The sequence below is a fragment of the Pollicipes pollicipes genome, unplaced genomic scaffold, assembly GCF_011947565.3.
Source record: "Pollicipes pollicipes isolate AB1234 unplaced genomic scaffold, Ppol_2.1 Scaffold_3447;HRSCAF=4054_pilon_pilon_pilon, whole genome shotgun sequence".
In the NCBI taxonomy this organism is placed as follows: Eukaryota; Metazoa; Arthropoda; class Thecostraca; order Pollicipedomorpha; family Pollicipedidae; genus Pollicipes; species Pollicipes pollicipes.
In genome coordinates, this window is record NW_023596297.1 from 38,191,624 (window position 1) to 38,199,743 (window position 8,120).

General features: G+C 46.8%; 1 protein-coding gene across 1 annotated transcript in view; it reads left to right on the top strand.

Annotated features, from left to right (window-relative positions):
• Positions 1-825: 825 nt before the first annotated feature.
• Positions 826-8,120, top strand: part of LOC119091361 (tumor protein p53-inducible protein 11) — an 81,877-nt gene continuing 74,582 nt past the window's right edge. Inside the window, exon 1 of the mRNA XM_037214110.1 lies at positions 826-905. The gene's annotated coding sequence lies outside the window, so the exon portion shown is untranslated. The remainder of the gene's footprint in view (positions 906-8,120) is intronic.

Genomic DNA, 8,120 nt, shown 5'->3' on the forward strand with positions numbered 1-8,120 from the left:
CACACTAGAGCTTGACCTGACGCTACAACAAAACTCTCTTCCACTGGCTGTGTGTCTTCATAGCAAGCTGGCTGACCCTTACCCTGGCTCAAGGTCGCACCGTTCCCGGCGGGAGGCAAGGGAAGGCAGCCGGCTTCACCCAACAGAAGCAGTTAAGCACTAGCTGCTATCATGGTCATGTTGAAGGATCGCGCTGTGTTCTGTGCGTTCTATGCGTACATTTTGTATTTGCTTTCCCATTTTGATTGGACTTTTTTTTTAAAAATCGTGGCATTCCTCGTTATGGTGAATCTAGCTCCTCAGGCGGATGCTATCGCGTCAAAGCTTCAGAAAAAAACAAATTATGCCCCCATTAGGGAGGTCAAGCGATCTGATACCGACAGTGGCCATGAGCCGATCAATGTCATTTGCGTGACGAGCCCTCAAGCCAGTCATCGGCAGATTACGGGGACCACGCAGTGGCGCCATCCTAGTGGAAGCATGATATCGCATTTATCCATAGCATTGTGTCAGCAGGCATGCAAGGCTTTGCTGTAAATTACCACGGCTGCTACACGCGATGGTAAATTATCTAAATTCCAGGACCAACAGTCATCAAGTCGCTTTGGATACACCACTGGCACGGCTGTTGCTAACCGAGAGCGGCTAGGGGGCCGCTGAGCCAGCTCCGCTGCGCATCTCCAGCTCGCCGGCCCCGCCCGGTCAGTCGTGATGCGGCGGCGCCATTCGGCTGTCGGGCGACGCGCACCTGTTGGCCCGCTGCCTTCCGCCCCGGCCGGCCGGCTGCCGGCGGCCGCCGCCGGGCCGACCAGTCGACCACCGACGGCCAGAGGCGGGGAGGTGCGGCGCGAGCGTGCGGACGGGAGCGGTGTGGTGACGCGGAACGCCGCCGCACTGCGGCACCAGTGAGTACGCAGCAGGCGGTGAGCGCCGAAAGGAGGCTCTGCAGGCTGCAGACTGCAGCACAAGGCCGATTAACTCCCGAATCCGTCCATTTCCTGCTGTGGCTTTTACCGGCCTGAAGACTTCCGTATTCAGCTGGTCAGACATACCGTTTTTGGGATAATGTTGCAGCTTGCATTCACCCGCTAGACCCATGTGGGCTGTATGGTGTCTGATGCTGCCTGAGACGGCTCACTGATAACGAAAGTGGCTTGCCGGTAGCGAGCGTCGCTGCTGGGCGGATGCATTTAGCGGTCGGCGGCGCACATAGAAAAGAAATATTGCAAAAAATCCTAGCAGCCGAAACGCACTATGATGGGTGGAAAGGGACACTACCGTTGATGTTTGGCGGTTCCGTCATCCCCCTAAAGCAAGCCGTAAGTCTCCGCTTGACATTTGTTAGGCAGGCGGGTGTGGTGCTCGACTCCCTTAGGCGAATCCAAAAATAAAACCGCTTCGAGTAAGATGCTGCGATCGGGCCGGGGCCGGAAAGTTTTGATTACGGCAATGGCATGTTTATGGCTTGATTCACGTGAACAACTGTTAAGTAACTGTGTGCCGTATGGGTTTCGAGAAAATCGCCGTTCATTGTGAGCGAAAAAAAGCACCGTCTTATGTAATGATATAATGAGAGTGCGGACCGGCGACATGCCATTAAGGCTAACATCGAGAGGAAGCGCACATACAGCACATTCGCGTCGCGCGTTATGCGGCCTTTGCGCAAACAAGCATGGGTTCTTACAGCATACTCTTTTTTACTATATTCAGTGGTTGTTAAGATGTCTGAAGACAGTGCACTTTGATGTGCTGCTTATAATTATACTAAATATGACCACACATGCGTAAGGCCGTCTGTGGCCAACTGCACGCATTAATGAATGCGTGTGAAATATGATTGCGACGCACAGAGGGGACGTTAGCATTGATCATCTTTTCGTCGATGCATGGATGCAACCGAGGCAGTGGTGCGTAAGCCACCATGTGACCACCATTGACGTTTGCATAACAAAGGTTACTTACGCTTTGGAATACTGTGCTGGAGCGAACACATCGGTGATCTCTCGTTTTATACACGTACTTCGTAGCGTGTGTAGGAAACCAATAATCGCACGCCTTAGTTCCAATTATTTGTTATTTCATCCATTGATATGTGTTGTACATAACATCAAGTTTTAAAAATAAATAGTTTTCAACTTTGGCTTCAGGTGACAACTATGCCCCGGAGGATTCATTAAATGGAATGCTCCACATTTGTGTGGCGTTTGAGTTGAAATAGCCATCTTGAGAAAATTTTCATGCGGTTCACGGCCATGCCCCTTTTAAGACCCAAAACGCGCTGATTCCAGAGTTACACGCCCGCAAAGTACGAAAAGGCTATTTACAGCCAATTTCAAAACGCCTTTTCATTAATGACGCCATAGAAATGTCATTAAATCCCCGTGATATTACAGGCAGTTTTTTTTTGTTAATGATCAAAACAGCATGGCCGCTGATTCATTCGCAAAGGCGATGATGCTGCACAAGTGATACAGTCCGCAGAAGATGATTGGCTGTCAGCAAGATTTCCATGCTGAATGCGTGTCGCGAACACAAGGGTGAGCAATTTCGGGTTGTGCGATACTCGTCATAAACGGGTCATTTTTCCTTATTTCTAGGCAACAGGTCAATGTTGAAAAAACGCCACTGTCTGCAAAAAATACGGCACCCCAAAAATGGCCACTCGCTTAAAGTTATAAAAAGAAGAGGCGACCTCAAATCTGTTTTTTCTCTTGCTGGCGTTTTTTTTTCTACTAACGTATCTTTTACAGACAGCTCGGTAGGCGCCTTGTGTACCGGAGCACAGAACCTTGCTTGGGTTTATGGGTTAGCAAGGCATCATGAAATTAGTGCAACATTACAGTAATTTCAGATCTGTATTTATCCAAGTATTTCACACATATGGTATGACAAATCTAAATCTTGAACAAAAAATTGCGTTTTACAAGAAGAAGCTCATGAGCCGCATTACCATGAACCCCGTTGGGACTTTGTTTCGAAGGGAGGTCACGGTGAAGTCCGGTGTTGTGACTGAAGATCTGTGCGGAAATTGAGAAAACCTGCGCTTTGATAGGCCCCAGAGCTATGCAAATGTGAGATCACACTTATTTGGCAAAAGGGTGTGAATCGGGGGCTCGAAATGCGTGTGATCACTGGTGGTGTGTGCTACGGGCTTGTATGGGTACTGATGTGATAGGGGTGCGTGCGAGGTATGTTCTTGTGAGAGAACATTGTTTCGGTATTCTTCAGTCTACTGACCCTCAATAACATTTGATATATTGATCCCTGGTATATTGATACCTATCGATGTTGATGCCTGCCTCTACCTTTATGTTTGTGTTTGAACATGACATAGGAATGCTGGCAAACTGAGAGAAACACTAGCACTTATATTGCAAGGGTGTACAAAGGCAATTACTGGTACCGGTACTTCATCATGATCCTGCAACATTTTGAATCTATTGAGGTATTACGGGATGTAATTAATACATTGCATGCCATTATATGAGCAATTCATTTTGGCAGTAGGCGCTGGTGTGTGCAGCTCCTGAATGGACATGCTCAGTAAAGGCTCACATCAGATGGCTTTGCAAGGCTGTCTTTCCCTAAAGAATTCTGAAAATATAGCTTTATTGTTACTGATGCACATTGTAGTGTCTTCACAAATATTGTATGCAGGCGAACATTGCTCCTGAGCAATCAGTGTCATAGTCACTGCAACTTGCATGGGATGCTGGGTGCTGAGAAAGGTGGAAAAGTATTGCCGTTGGTGTCTTGAACAGCACTTCATCATGAGCCCGGTGTGCACTGGCAGCTTTATCACTTCCTTGCATTTTGCACATCCAACCATAACTGCATGCACTTATCTTGGCTCCAGCCTCGTGCAAGGTCAGCATGTTTGCAGTGCCATTTCACCACACGTAACATTGTCCCGCTATTTTTTAGTAAAGCAGCCTGATGGCTGCAGCATGTTGCATGACCATGGAAGTGAAAGATGTGTTTGCATCTTCCTCACCTGAGTTTTCTGGGTTCCCTAAGCAGGCTGAGCAAGTCATGCCACTTATTGGTTGTCTGCTGTGCTGAAAGTATTTTTTATATTGTATCATGTGTTTGTGGTCAATCATATGCCAGATGGGAAGTCAATACAATAGTGCATGCTTGACCTATCTTTTCATGCTGGAGTGTTTTATGAAAGCGGCATGGATTGCTGTCGAAAAACCATATTGGTGTTCATTATGTCATGCCACAGAACAGCACCGAGATAGTGCCAAAATGAAGCTATTGATCAGTGTCATTACACAATGTACCACATTAGTTGAGCACTCTTTGTCAAGCCTATGGAATAGCAGCTTATAATCTATGAATGACTGGTAAAAATTTATTTAACAATGCCAAAGCACGGTCTACAGCAAGAATCGTTGCACCACAATGGTTATATCAGGGTTAGCTATCAATTGCATGAACAATCCTAAGAAAAAATTATTGGTAGCCCAGCCTTACCATCTTTACCATAGCAATAGCAATGCTTTGACAATCAATGCGTGGCAACGTGACAAATTTGTTCATTTTCGCCTGACACCACATTTTCAGTTGCAAACAACGAAGACAGTGTTACGTATCTATTAATTTTGGCACGACACCCCATTTCCAATTACAAACAATAGGGACGGTGACTACTGTACTCATGACATGATATCAATGTCAGGACTACAGCACTGCGTGCAACGATGGGTCGACGATAAGGTATTGAAAAAACCATCAACAGCAAACTAGCAACAGCAGCAGTAAAGCATATCGTGCTTTGATATTAATAATCTGCCATAAAAGCTGTCGATCGCTACGTTGCGCGTGGCAAACAGTCCACGAAAGCTGTTCTTACGGCCAGCACCAAGACAAAAAATCCACAAATAACCCACCCACCAATCCGCCCCCCGGCACAGCCCCCGCGACGAGAATGGCCGGTTGGCGTCAGCTTTCGTGTGTTTCGAGGTATTCTTAAGGTCTGGCTGCCAGATGCTGCCAGGTTTTGCTGCCGTCGCAAACCCATTTCATGACGCCATCAAGCAATGGCGTAATGAGGCCCATTTTTATTATCTTTGAAATTTTGCTACTTAGCGTCGTTTTTTAACTTTGAAAGCAGACCAACAGTTGCAAGGAGGCATTTCCCATCATATCTGATGCCTTACTCAATATCTTTAAGTTTGGAGCATTCCCTTTAAGTCTACCAGAGCGGCGAATGACCCTCGGCGATAAGCGTCCGGAGCGACGTCGCTCTTTGATCCAGCGATGTCTGCTCTTCTTGTCATTCTGAGGCGGAATTCGACATGCGTCCAATTGTTCACCAGCAAACAGGCAACGTGACCTGTGTTCAGGCTGCCGGAAGTGGCGCCGTCAACCCTGGCACAGGGGATGCCGCCAGTTCGAGTTAAGACAATTCGGGGTCCGCTGGTTTTTGGCCCTTCATTCTGGAAATGCTCAAAAAACAGCCGTGGAGCAAGGTTAAACAAAGCTTTAGCTAGTGATTTCAATCTCATTTCTTACAGAGGTCATCATACTTTCTTCAGCGTATATATATATATATATATATATATATATATATATATTAAGATATATGCAAACACTGCCAATTAATATTATCAAATAAGGAAAATTATAACTTCACGTCGGCTATTTATTACGAGAATTTATGTCTGACAAAGCCAGCTGGTAAAAATATCCGACGTGGTCTTTATGGTAACCTAGCTCGGCTTTACCAGGCGTTTCACTCGCCTTGCCCGGCAGGACTCCTCTAGAGTTCTGCCACTTTATTTTGTTCTGGTAATGAATGTGTCATTCTTTTTACTCAGGCAAGGTACTGCCGCACCAAACAAGACATGCGTTAGCCGCATTTGGACAAAGCTTGCTCATCTAGATCAAACCACTGAATACAGTGTTATGAGTATGAAATCAAACATGCTCCCTAGCATTCGTGAAAGTAATGAACAGCGTGCACATTAGACGTTTCTTTTTCGCTTGCTTGGTAAGAGACCGCGTGCTTTCTTGTGACATTGCGCTGTACGCGGGTAAAATAATGTTTGCTTATTGCAGTGAACAGTTCAAATTGAATGTTAATATCCCGGACGTGCGTGCTATGTAACACAGTATGGTGTAAGTGCAGCAACCTGAAAATCGGTTTAGGGAATAAAACGTGACTGGCGGCTGGCGAGTGCTGATCTATAGTGCATTCTGAAATGGACAACGAAAATGTGGCTACAGAGAAGCGGTGGGTTTGTGGCCCGGTGGCATCGCATACCAAAAAGGCGTAACTGGCCACATACGCTTTTTACGGCCGTGCGTTTGCGTTCGGCGCACTTCAGCAAAGCGTGCTCATGAATGCTGTTTTACGTGGTGACGTGCTGCAAGCGATGTATTCAAGAACGAGCGTGTGGGTGCAGCAAAAAAGTTTGTGGGAGAGGCTGCACCGCCAGCTCAACGGTACGAAGATATAACTATATATGCCCTGTTATTGCGGCAATTGCTTGCAAAAGTCGTGTGTGTGTTGAGATGTTGTTTCACGTCAGTTGAATGCCGCTGGTGTGCACGCTTTTTTATGTGCATTATTAGGCATACACTACTTTACCGTTACCATGGGCAAAAAAAACATCGACTTTCATATACCAATATTCACGTTATATAGCGACTTTTGGGAGACTTATGTAGAAAACAAACTTGTTCATCAGCCACCGTGTAGACCTCCGTTCTCCATAAAGACGATATAGGCCCCACGTGTCAATTTAGTGAAACGCCGTCGAAATTTCGCCACTTACAGGACATTTAGTTCGCACCATAGCCGTACACTGTAACGTGCATTGTAACAAAAAGTCACTTAAGCGCATACTTTTTATCATCTATTACTCTTGGTGTTGGAATGTCCGCATTGTCCTGTCCTGTCCTGTCCTGTCCTGTCCTGAGTCCTGCCGGCCTATCTCTTGGTAGGCGTGGAAAGTTTATCATATTTACTGCATGCAGTCTGAACGATAGCCGCGTTTTTAACATTTCTTCACAACATTTTGATGTCATGGTTTGTAGTATCAGCGCACACTCAAGGCATTGGTTGTTATGAGAGCCTTGGTCCCAGGATCTGATAATAAAATGTCAGGTTAACAACAGAAACTCGCGGCGAAAGCTAGACTTACTGTGATGCTGGGCACGGGCCACTGACGTCACCTGACTGTCAGCGCGGCCGCTGCCACCGGCCGCGGGCCATTCCACTGTTACCAAAGCGACGCATAAAGCACTAGCGAGCAGCTCGAACTCACCCCGCTCACGGCGAATCGGAAGGCTGGCGCTCTGACCAACTGAACTGTTGCAAGAACATAGAATGTGCATAGCTTTTCAGAAATGCTGCCAGATTGGCACGCAACTTCTGCAAAACTAAAGCAGTCAACTGATCGGCGTCTACCAGTCTCAAGATTACAGATGTCTTCAATATGGCAGCTGGCTGGCTTTTTCGGATGCAGCCACTTTTTTGTGAAATACGGTAGCCCGGCACGAATTCTGGTCAACGGGCCATATCTTTCATGTCCAGGAGTGTGATGCATTTGGTCGGAAATGGATTCAAAATAAGGGCTATTTGATCATAATCCGTACAGTATGTTGCGTTTATCATACCCGCAGTACATTCCAGTTGGGTTAGTAACAGGTTGGTTCGGATCATGCGTTTGTGAGCTTTGCCTAACATTTTCTTCAATCTGGCAACCAGACCGTGCAATATACAACAGTTTGAAACTAGCACACCAATGGCAGTCAAGAGAGAAGGATATCGCGAGGCGGCCCTGTACGGGTGCCGCATGCCTTTTTCAAACGTCACTGCAGGTTTTTGTGTCGATCCTCCCGCGGAACGTGATAACCAGACATTAATGACAACACTAGTAGGAGCGAAACCGGTTTCTGCGCGCATCAAAACCGGTCTCGGTTCGAGCATCTGTCCAACCCACACGGTGTAGCGCATACAACAGCCCATGGCATGGGGCGGTTGTGTTTGTTTGGCGGGAAAGTAAATGTTTGATGCCGTCACGTAGGTTAGTGAACGTAGCTCGGCTAGCTTTTGCTCTCTCTCTCTCTCTCTCTCTCTCTCTCGTCTCTCTCTCTCTCTCTCCTCT